The sequence below is a fragment of the Oryctolagus cuniculus genome, chromosome 3 (genome assembly GCF_051225735.1).
Source record: "Oryctolagus cuniculus isolate XC-2025 breed Fujian yellow rabbit chromosome 3, ASM5122573v1, whole genome shotgun sequence".
Classification (NCBI taxonomy): Eukaryota; Metazoa; Chordata; class Mammalia; order Lagomorpha; family Leporidae; genus Oryctolagus; species Oryctolagus cuniculus.
The window spans coordinates 100,127,930-100,140,498 of NC_142869.1; the positions used below are offsets into that span (position 1 = coordinate 100,127,930).

At 38.0% G+C, this 12,569-nt stretch overlaps 1 pseudogene; it reads left to right on the forward strand.

The window, feature by feature from the left end:
* Positions 1–2,550: 2,550 nt before the first annotated feature.
* LOC100343892 (peroxisomal carnitine O-octanoyltransferase pseudogene) overlaps positions 2,551–12,569 on the forward strand; it is a 74,311-nt pseudogene continuing 64,292 nt past the window's right edge.

The following is a 12,569-nucleotide window of genomic DNA, read 5'->3' on the forward strand; positions in this document are numbered from 1 at the left end:
AAGGTGATGTGCTCAGTGCTATTATTATGGGTAGGAAAAATAAAATTCCCCTGATCAATACAGAGTCTCTCTTCTCAGAGATCAGTCAGTTCACCTTGACAAGGTAATGTTATCCCTTTGTTCCTTATCTTTTTCCTCACTCGGTGTGATTCTTGATTCTTTTATTTCTGCCAATTCTGGGTACTCAATCCATGTAGCTAAGTCCTACTGTCTTTTCCTAAAATGTGTCTAGAGTTTCTGGGTGTCCTTCTTTAGCATTTTTGCTACTCCGGCTCTTCCTCATTCATCCACAATTCTTCATGTCCACCAGTGATGGGCTTTTACTAGTCCTACATAGTTCTTTTGTTTAGCACAACAAAACTTCTTTCCTAGTATGTGTTATGTTAGCTCAGTTAACTAGAATTTATATTGCCCTTATTCCTGGTAAAGTACCATTTTTGATGCTTAGTCTTTATAGCCTATCTATAAAACTTATCAGGGAAAGAATTTATCACCCATTCTCTTACCTTAAAATTGCTACCAATCAATGAAATTAAGTCCTAAGCACTAGATTCAATGCTACTTAATCTTTTTCTTTCATTTTATAACCTTATGTAATTTTATTAAAAGGAGAGTGAAAAATCTGAATTATAATAGGACATATAAAATGCTTAATTTATAAGATGTAAGCAGGAAATTATAAAAGCATGTGAATATAAATTAGTTAACACATTCCTAAAGAATGTTCATAGTGGATGATATGGATTTACAGATTCTTTTTAAGATTCTAAGAAATGATTCACAATTTCCTCTGAAATTTATATCTGAAAAATCTTTCTTAGTAAAATATTTATTTTTTTAATATGCATGCTCTAAGTTCCTTTGATAAGGAAGTTTGCTTTCAAATATATCTACTCCCTCTAAACATATATAAACAAAGTGAGAAATTATAATTTTATTTATTTTCTTGAGTATTTAGGTGGTGCTTGATTAATTTATATTATAATGCCTATAATTTCTATGTGAAGCATGATATTACAATTTCAAAATCTATGAATATCTGTAAAAAATTGTGGCACAAAGATTTCAACAATATTTTCCTGTACAAAACGTTTAGAAGCTGCTCTTCAATTTCTATTTATCTCTAGTAGTCCCAGTGCTCCACAGAGTTTAATTCAATCATTTATGTGTAAAAAATATCTAAATGAATTTTCTTAAATCTAATAGTCATAATTATATCAGTGACTTAAATATATGTAGGAAATGACAATTGTCATAGCAGCTAAGATGCCATTTCGTATCCCATATTGGAATTCTCGGGTCTCAAGTTCCAGCTCCATTTCCTATTCAGCTTCCTACTAATGCATTCCCTTAGAGGAAGCAGATTTTAGCTCAAGTGCTTGAATTCCTGCAACTGATGTGGGAGACTTGGAATATGTTCCAGACTTTGCCTTTTGTCTTACTGTCCAGAGTATTTGGGGAGTGAACCAGAAGATTCTCTCTCTCGCTCGCTCCCTCTCTCCCTCCCTCTTCTCCCTCTCTCCTTTCTCTCTTCTCTATCCGCTCTTTCAAATAAAGAATGTAGAATTTCTTTGAACATTATATAGAATTAAGGACAAATATTTAAAAAACAAAACTTGTAAGTGTAATTTTTGAGTTTTCATAATACCCTATTACATAGCCTTCCTAACCACATATTTTATGTATTTATTTGAAAATCAGTGACACAGAGATCTTCTATCCGCCCCCTGACCAGGAAAATTAAAGGAGCTGGGAACTCCATCTGTGTCTCCTATTTAAGTATATAACTGGCAGGGAACAAAATTCTTGGGCTATTGAGTGCTTCCTTCCCTAGGGTGTGAATTAAAAGGACATGATCCAGAATCAGAGCCAAGACTCTAACCCAGGCACTTTGACACGGGATGTAGTCTTCCCAAGAGGCTTAGTAACTACTGCACCAAATGCCTGCCCCAAATCTATATATATATATATATATTTTTTTTTTTCCTATTCTGATGCTAGAATGCCTTTGTAGTAGCATCTTCCCAAATATGGAATCTTTATTAGATTGCACAACTTTGGAATTAAGCAGAAATATTTTTTTTTCTTTTTTGCATTGCTTTAGTACTCATTTATGTGGTATGATATATGTTTTTATAGCGTTTTTGAGGTTTCTTGAATCAATCTTTGACATGTTTCCTAGCAACAGACTCTGAAAGATCATTTTTGAGGGTAAGTGAGAGGGTAATTGTTTTTGGAGAGCCATCAAACTTAGGATAGATTTTTTTACGTGTAGTTATCTAGTTATTAAAAATGGAGCATCAAACTGCAGTCTGTTCTACTTTTTTTGTAGTAATACATGACACTGTTTACGTAAAGCTCTTTGAACAAAGCTTCATACAGAAAACAATCTAAAGAATTGTATTTAAAATTGAGTTGAGGTAAAGTTGTATACTTTTCCCATAAAGTTAAAATTTCAACATGCAAAAGATAAATTTAAGTATTAATCATTCTATATTCAAATTCAATTAAGTATATTATAGCTTAAGAATGAAATGTCCACAGAAAACTATGTCATTCACCAAAAGTAGTTTTTCACCACCACCACCACCACCACCACCATCACCATCACAGAAGAAGCACAAGGTAGAGTAAAATACCCATTTTGCAACTTAAATCACAATGTGCAATTTAAACACATACAGGATTGTTCATTCTTTTGAAATAAAGATGGCTATTTTTGCTATGCTTTAACTTAATTTCTAAGAGTGGTGCTCTTAGGCTTTGGTGAGTTGAAGGAGCTTTGAAAGTTAAGGATAGAAGCACAAATATTTAAGACAAAGAAAAAATTTGCAGGTAATTGCAGACTCTATTAAAGCCTTAATTAAAGGGCACTAGGAAAGCGAATTAGTGCATCTGAGGTTTTAATCAAACTGCTATTTCAACCAATTTATTAATTGACTCCAGGATTAGGTTGTAATGTGCACTGCTAAGATGTTTGTGCGTGATCTGAAAACCCGAGGACTATCTAACTTCTTGTTTCAGGAACAACCAAGTTGAAATGTGCATTTAAAAGTGATCTAGTTTTGTAGTGATAACTGCAGATCCTATAGTTAACATTGATCATTTTGCATGTGTGATAGCTAATTCTAAAAAAATATAATTTGAAATTTAGCAGACACCTGGTGAGTGGCAGAATGGTTATAGATAGCTTTTGATTCATCTCAAGAAATCCTTCTCAATCTGGACACATTCATGATTTAAAATAAGAACACTTATACATAATTATATAGAAATAAAATGTTGTCCAAATACCTTAAAAAAGATATTTGCAACAAAACCAAATTAGCTTGTCAAGAATATAGAGCAATTCTACGATTTTCAATCTGAACATTGAATATGGGGCCTATTTTAAACTGGGGCTTTCATTGAAAGATTGCCCCACTTTATGCAATAAATATATGCAATATTAAAGGCAGAATAAGACAACTTCACATGTTTCTCTTGATAGAATATAATAAATATATTACCTGCTTTAGAAAGAGAAGACTTCTGATCTTCTGTAGTAAGTTGTTGATTACTTCATCTAAAAAGGGACTGACTCAATTCCATTATGAATTTCCTTTCTCCTAGAATATTGTAGACACTAGCTGATGTCCTATTTTGCTACTTGAACAGGAAAATAAAAATTCTTCTACTTAAATATAAATCTTGAGGCTGGTACAGTGGCATAGTGGGTAAAGCTGCCAACTGCTATGCCAGCATCCCATCTAGGTACTGGTTTGAGTCCCTGCTGTTCCACTTCAGATCATGCTCCCTGCTCATGCACCTGGGAAGAACAGCAGATGGCCCAGCTCCATGGGCCCCTGCACGCTTGTGGGAGACCCAGAAGAGGCTCTTGGCTCCTGGCTTCAGCCTGGCCCAGCCCCGGCTGTTGCAGCCATTTGGGGAGTGAACCAGCCGATGGAAGACCTCTCTCTTTCTCCCTTCCACCCCAACTGTACCTTCCAAAAAACTAAAAATAAATCTTAACATAAATAAGACTTGTAAAAGTCTTTGGAAATAACTAAAAGCCAATTTTGAATTGTCAGCTTCAGCAATAGGAATAATGCTTATCCACAATTTGCTGGTTCCATCACAGAGATTTACCAATTAGGACTTATTAGAAGTGAGAACAGATTTAACCATCCCCGGTTTGGGTGAATAAACATAAAGTTTTTAACACCAATAATTGCATTAATAATGATTTTTAAATTTTCTGTATTTCTGATGTTTTGGCATCTGGGGTCTGACTGCTCCTGAAATAACTACCCTTTCCAGAGCCTGGCAGTTCCTGGAGATAGTAAAGGCCTCACCTGCTTATGCAAACCCACCAATCCAGAACCCATTGCTCAAACACCTCCTTAGACCTTCATAAAATTATTCAAAGTAGTCGATCTTAAACTTGCTTACTCTGCTTTCCCAATACTTCCCAAAGAAGCACAAAGAGAGTTCTTGCCTGCATTTTCTCCCTGATACCTCTACCTGCTGATAGTCTGGTACTCTTCTCTGTGGCCTGTTAAGGTATGTTATGCTCTCTCCTCTTGGGAACAGATTTTTCAATGTCAGTCATCAACTGATCAGTTGGCCTCACTATATGGAAACCATAATAAAAACTACATTTTTGACATGAGTGAAAAGCAGATTTACTATTTAAAAACCAGATTTGTCTTACCACTTCTATGTGTGGTGTGACTTTCTAGCCATAACAGTAAAATTAGAAATGTCCTATAAGTACATGCTTTGTTTCACGCTTTCTACCAATTCATCAAAGAACAAGCATTGAGTTAGCTTAGGTGGACAGCAACAAGTGACAGTGAACCTGCTAAGAAACACCTGAATGAAAATGCTCTTTACCTCAACATTCTACAACAAGCAGCCTTTTATATATCTTGCCTGAAGTATTGGCATCTTCCCATAAAGATAAGTGAAGCACACAGGTTAAGTGAGTTCTTCTTTGTATATAAGGATGCTTTAATGGAACGTTCTTGCCGTAAAATAATAATTTGGAAAAAAAATCTGTAAATTTGCTACCTTTTACCATTCTTTGGCATTTGGAGTAAATTGATTTAAATATCATTTTACTATTCTGGATTTTTTAAAAGATTTTATTTATTTGAGAGGTAGAGTTACATACAGATTGGGAGAGACAGAGAGAATGGTCTTCCATCCGCTGGTTCACTCCCCAAGAGAAGTGAGGGTCTTGAAGCACTTCTTGATGAGGAAGCTGCTTGTTCTTACAGGTATTCTATTTAGTTCTCTTACAATCTTCATCTTCCTGAAGCAGATGGCTCACAGAGTAAGCGTTAGCTTCTTTTTTGCTGTAGCACAAAGATTGTTTAACATGCAAACAGGAGATTATGTCCAGCCTCAACGTTGTTTAAACCAAGGGTAGAAATTATTTTCATTCTGATTCACAATGAATTTCTATAACTTGTATCCTCAGTATTTGTCACAGGAACTGAAATATGGAAAGATTTAAATATTGTATATGCTTAACTTATTCTGACTTGGAGAGATTAAGTCATGGAGATTTTCCCTGCATCACAAACATCTATTTTTATGAAGCAGGGATTGAAAGAGTGCAAACATTTGAAATAAAAGGACATTGCTTACGAACTCTATTAATTTCTCTGTTTAGTGTTCCCCTATACTTTTACATTCCTTTCTGGTATCTCTGTCATTTATCATTTTTCTCAATTATGTATCATACCCTGCATTTTTCTCATCTCATGCTGGGCACAATATGCATTTCAGTTGTATATATTCAATAGAAATTTAAAATAATATACTTTCATTGCAAAAATTCAAGAATTTTAGAAATGCTAATGGGAACTTGCTAGGAACTTTTGTTTCATTGTTTACCTGTGAAAATGCACCTTCATAGAATGCGTCTTATACCTATTCAGAGAGATCTCCTTGACTGCTTAGACCAATTTAGGGTGTCCATATATCAGCCATCATAAACAGTCTTGTGTTTGCAAGGTTCATCTTGATTATTTAACCATCTTATTATGCATAGCATTTTAAACACCAAGACATAATGCAATTAAATTCAACAAAAATTACTATACATCATCCATATGAAAAACAATCTGTTATATTCTAAGGAGTTAACATAAATAAAATATTCTTTCTTTCAAAAGTTAATAAAACATGGCTTACCATCTAGAAGAGAAAGCTTCTATTTGTGTAATTAAAAGAAATATGAGGCCGGCGCCGTGGCTCAATAGGCTAATCCTTTGCCTTGCTGCACCGGCACAACGGGTTCTAGTCCTGGTCGGGGCGCTGGATTCTGTCCCGGTTGCCCCTTTTCCAGGCCAGCTCTCTGCTGTGGCCAGGGAGTGCAGTGGAGGATGGCCCAAGTGCTTGGGCCCTGCACCGGCATGGGAGACCAGGATAAGCACCTGGCTCCTGCCTTTGGATCAGCGTGGTGCACTGACCGCGGTGTGCCGGCCGCGGTGGCCTTTGGAGGGTGAACCAAGGGCAAAGGAAGACCTTTCTCTCTGTCTCTCTCTCGCTGTCCACTCTGCCTATCAAAAAAAAAAATAAAAAATAAAAAATAAAAGATCTCTCTGTCTCTCCCCTTCTCTCTGTAACTCTTCCTTAAAAAAAAAAAAAGAAATATGAAGGAAAATGACATAGATACTAATGTGGTATACAAGTAGTGTGTTGAAAGGGCTTAGAGGAAGGAACCTGCACTTCTGAATAAGACTTATTTTAGCATGCAATTTTGGACAGCCTTTTTAAATTCAATCACATTTTTTCTTATACCTTTTTATTTCTTATAAAGATATTTTTCATCCTGGATATACTTAAAATTCTTGCATTCCATCTTTTTCCTTGCCAGGGGACCACAACTAGGAAAATTCCATGAGTTTCTGACTTCAAATAAGATGCTGTGAGAATTGGCTTCAGAAGACAGAACTGACATTCTTTAATTTCCAAGTTCTTACTGTGTTAAAATAAGCATAGCATAAAATTGACCATTTTAACCAGTTTTAATTGCACAGTTCAGTGGTATTAAGTGTGTTGATTTGCAACAATTACCACTCTCTATCTCCAGAATACTGGTCTTATAAAACAGAAACATTACACCCATTAAAGAGAAACTCCCCATCGCTCCTTCAAGCTTCTGACAACTACTGTACTACTGTCTGTTTCTATGGCTTTGTCTACTTGAAGTACCTCATAAAAGTAGAATCTTGCAGTATTTGTCTCATTGTGATTGGTTTATTTCACTTAGTGTGATGTCTTCAGAGTCATAAAGTATAGAATGTGTTAGAATTTGCTTTATTTTAGGGATGAATAATACTCATTATATGAATATACTGCATTTTGCTTATCTTTTCATCCAGAGAACTGATATACTTACCTTTTCACTGATAGGAAATTTTTTAAATGTTATTCTTAGACAATTATGTCTTAGGTGTCTTTGATGAGTCTAAACAATGAGGACCAGCCGGCGCCGTGGCTCACTAGGCTAATCCTCCACCTTGCGGCGCCGGCACACCGGGTTCTAGTCCCGGTTGGGGCGCCGGATTCTGTCCCGGTTGCCCCTCTTCCAGGCCAGCTCTCTGCTATGGCCAGGGAGTGCAGTGGAGGATGGCCCAGGTGCTTGGGCCCTGCACCCCATGGGAGACCAGGAAAAGCACCTGGCTCCTGGCTCCTGCCAGGATCAGCGCGGTGCGCCGGCTGCAGCGGCGGCCATTGGAGGGTGAACCAGCGGCAAAGGAAGACCTTTCTCTCTCTCTCTCTCTCTCTCACTGTCCACTCTGCCTGTCAAAAAAAAAAAAAAAAAAAAAAAAAAAAAAAAAAAAAAAAACAATGAGGACCTGCAGTTGGTCATTTCAACAGAGTTTGGACAGGTTGCCATGTTTCTTTCTGCTGTGGTATCCTATTCTGGGCCCTTCCAATAATGTGAAGATCAGCCAAATAACTAACTTGCTACCTGCTACTCAAAAGTTTACTGGTGATTGCAGCCATTATGCTATGCACATCAAATAGCAATGGAGGATGGGGCTGAGTTTGTATTTGTGGTAGGAGTAGCACACACATTGACCAGCGACCATTCTGTTTTGCAAGACCCAAAATGAGACACATCAAAGACCATAGACATACTCAGGTCAGGGAATCAGGAAGCTCCCCTTGTGTTTTGGACAGTAGAATACAAGCCTCTGTAGGTTACCCACAGGTGGAATACTGTACCTTTGATGATGGAATAAAATTCGCTTTTAAAAATATCTTTTGTGATATCTGTAGATTAAACAAAGAGAAGTGATTTATCTTCTCATGGCATTTGTATTGTGACTGTAAAATTTTCTCCTGTTTAATGATAGAGCAAAGGAATATCTGACTTCTTTTATAGCTCAAAGCAGTTCAATTTCTGCATAAAATATTTATCATTTTAATAACCTTTGAGAGCATCACTTAATATTATCATGTCATTTTGGGGGCAATTAAAATGGAATATTACCTTCTGCATGGTAATGTTATAAGGAATAAAGGAAGGATATATGGTAAACAATTTGTGCTTATTGATTGTGATCAACATTATGGTGATAACTGAAAAGGTTGTGATTTGACAATCATAAAGCAATTGGAGGGAAGTATTTGGCCCAGTTAGAATGCCCACATCCCAAATCAGAGTACCTAGGTTTAAATCCTATCTGTCTCCATTGCCATTCCAGATTTTTACTGATTTGTACCTTGAGAAACAACTAATGACTGAAGTATTTGGGTCACTGCCAAATTGAGTTTCCAGCTTCCAGCTTTTTCCTGGCCTAGCCCTTGCCATTGCAAGCATTTGCAAGATGGACCAGTAAATGGCAGCTCTCTCTCTCTCTCTCTCTCTCTCTCTATATATATATATATACATACATATATCAATATATAGATATAAATATAGAGATATAGATAGATCTACCTACATATAAATACACATACATACTTGATGTATGTATATATTGAATATAAAAATAAAAGTTATTTTAAAAATATTTATTTTATTCATTTGAAGGCAGAGTAGTGACAGAGAGATAGAGACAGAGACAGAAACATGTCCCTTCTGCTGGCTGCCCAAATGGTCACAATGCCTGGTGTTGAACCAGGCTAAACTAGGAGCCTGGAACTCCATATGGGTGGTAGGGCCCCAAGCACTTCGGCATTTTCTGCTTTCCCAGGTGCATTAGCAGGGAGCTGAATTGTAAAAAGGGTAGCAAGGATTCAAACTAGCACTCATATATTGGATGCTAGCATCGTAGGCAGCAACTTAACATACTGTATCACAGTGCTGGTCCCAATGTTTTTGGTTTGTTTGTTTGTTTTTAAAAGAAATCATTTGATGATATTAGGGAGGAATTCACAGAATGATATTGACAGGAAGCAGATTTGGGATTATGAGATAAACTCTTCAGTGAAGACATATATACATTAACTATTATTGGCTTTTCCAGAAAGTTTGATATTTAAAGGAAAGGGGGCCAGGCATTTGGTGCAGTGGTTATCACAACATTTGGAATGCCTGCATGCCATATCAGAGGGTTTGGTTTGAGTCCCAACTCCTCTCCTATTCCAGTTTCCTGTTGATGTGAACCTGGGGTGGCATCAGGTGATGGCTCAATTAGTTGGGTTCCTACCATCCATGAGAAAGACTTGGATTAAGTTCTGTGCTTCCAACTTCAGCCTACCATGTTGCAGAGATAAATGTTGTAGGCGCCAGGGGAGTAAATCTGGATTCAAGATTCCTGTATGTGTCTATATGTCTGTCTCTCACCTCTCTCTCTCTCTCTATCTCTCTCTCTCTCTCTCTCTCTCTCTCTCTCTCTCCCCCGCTCCTTCTCCCTCTTCCTCTCCTTCTTTCTCTACACCCCTCTATTTTAAAAATAAATAAAACATTTAAAAATACATCCTAGGCCAGCGCCGCGGCTCACTAGGCTAATCCTCCACCTGCGGCACCAGCACTCCAGGTTCTAGTCCCGGTTGGGGCGCCGGTTCTGTCCCAGTTGCTCCTCTTCCAGTCCAGCTCTCTGCTGTGGCCCAGGAGTGCAGTGGAGGATGGCCCAGGTCCTTGGGCCCTGCACCCGCATGGGAGACCAGGAGGAAGCACCTGGCTCCTGGCTTCGGATCGGCGCAGCACGCTGGCGTGTAGCAACCATTTTGGGGGTGAACCAAAGGAAGGAAGACCTTTCTCTCTGTCTCTCTCTCTCTCACTGTCTAACTCTGCCTGTCAAAAAAATAAAATAAAATAATGTAAAATAAAATAAAGTAAGATAAAATAAAAACACATCCTAAAATAATAAAGGAAAATATGCAATTGAACTAGTAGAAATCCAAAATCCAGAGAAACTTGCTTAAATGGTTATAGATTTTAAATTGAATTTTTTAAGATTAAAACAAGTGGGTTGGTGCTGCAGCACAGTGGGTTAAGCCACTACTTGCAGAAGTTTCATTCCATATCGGAGCAACAGCTCGAATCCTGGCTGCTGCACTCCTGATCGAGCTTTCTGCTGACGTGTCTGGAAGAGCAGCAATCCTGTCTACCATGTGGGAGACCTGGATGGAATCCCAGGCCCCTGGCTTTGGCCTGCCCAGCCATAGCCATTACAGTTATTTGGGAGTGAACCAGCGGATAGAAGATTTCTCTCTCTTTCTCTCTCTCTCTCTTCTCCTCCCTTCCCCCTCCTCCCTCTTTCCCTCCCTTCTTCCCTCTCCCTGCACCCGTTACTCTGTCTTTCAAATAAATACAAATACTCTTTAAAAAATTAAATAAAAACCACCTTTTATTAAGATAAAATCATTTTCAGAATGGGTCACACAACACATCCAATGGTGTGTTATATGCTGGAAATGCATCTACACACACAAAAAAATTGGAAAGCTTGAGAATTAAGCATATGCCAGGGAAATAGACACACGGAAAGCAAGGGTGGATATATTAGCATCATTAAACAAGGAAATCAGGGTATTTTATCATGTAATGGCTGTATCCTCTAATCTGTGTCGTGGCTGCTACAGCCAATAGAAGATGGTGGAGGTAACAGTCAGTGACTACTGAGGCTGGGACAATAAACGCCTTACTGCCTCTGGCTGGATCTCTCAGGCTGTCGTTCTCTGCACGTTCACAGAGTCCATGACCTCGGAATCCAGTCACCATCCTAGGAGAAGCCCAAGTCTAAGTGAAAACTCCAGTGGAAGGTGCTATAGTCAAAAATTCTCAGCTGAACCCAGCTTTCAGTTACCCCAGGTAGCAACCTTGAGTGTGAAAGTCCTCCAGATTACTTCCCTCCAGGTTTTCTAGTGACTCCCACGTATCAAGACTTCCTTCCTGAGCTTCCAGACAACCTTGTCGAGAGACAAGCAAAGTCTGGTGTGTTCCGTCTGAATTCCTCGCTCTAGAAATCCATAATCAAAATCATTTCTTTTGTTGCAAAATAATCCAATTTCTTGATTCAGAAATCCATAATCAAAATAAAACAGTTGTTTTGGCCATTGATATTGGTGTGGTGTTATTGTACAAGCAGCAATAGATATCTTTAAGAAAAAAAGTATATAGAATTGTGAAGGAAGTTTAAATGTTCATCAGCCAGAGGGAGAGGAGAGAGGAACCATAAATGAAACAATTAATAATAGACAAAAAAAGAAAAATAAATTTTAGATCAAGGTTCTAGAGTCAATCAGAATTGTAGGGAAAACCAGGGGTTGGGTGGGGGCAGGGGGCAGGGTTGGGGATGTTGGCAGTCAGACCATTGGTATCTGTAGAAGTCTGGGAAGCAGTAAGAGGACTGCCACCCAAAACATGGCAGCCCGATGTGGTGGTTATTAAATCGTAGGAACCCAGCAGCAGATGTTAAATAAGGATTCCTTATTATATCCCCTTTTCTGCTTAAAGTCAAAACCCCTGAGCCATTAATATATCTCCGGTCTTCCTCAGTTTCCATTAACTACACTCACATCACATGTACCCATACATGTTCTCCAAGTCCATTGAGTTCCCCTAAAAGTAATTTAAAACCCCTCAACTTTGTCTACATTCCCCATTCTTTAGATCCCTATAGAAAAAGGGTTGTGTATGTTACAGAATAATTTTGAACTTGTGTGCGACTGCATCCATACATGTAATAAAGCTGCATGATCTTTTGGCTATTCAAATGTCTTTGTCAATTGATTCCAGCAAAACTTCAGGGGCAGAGGGAAGAATTCCCGCCACACCCACATTGGTGACAAAAAACTCAGGACAAAGCTATGAAAAGCAAAACTAGAGCAGTTATGTAATTGCACGTATTTACTGAGTGCCTCCTATGATCTACACAGAAACAAGTACACACAAATTCACATTTCAGTTTCTGCCACCCATTTTATTATTGTTTATTATCATGTTCTAGGATGTCCCAGATAATCCCTTGCACACTTGGAAAATCTTTTCAGAAGAAAGCTTGTCTAATATCTTATAATTGCTATTCAAGATGTTGTTGCATTTTTTAAAATTGCAGTTAATGATGGCTGATTCATCATCCACTCATTGCTCCATCCTCATAGACGGAATTAAATGA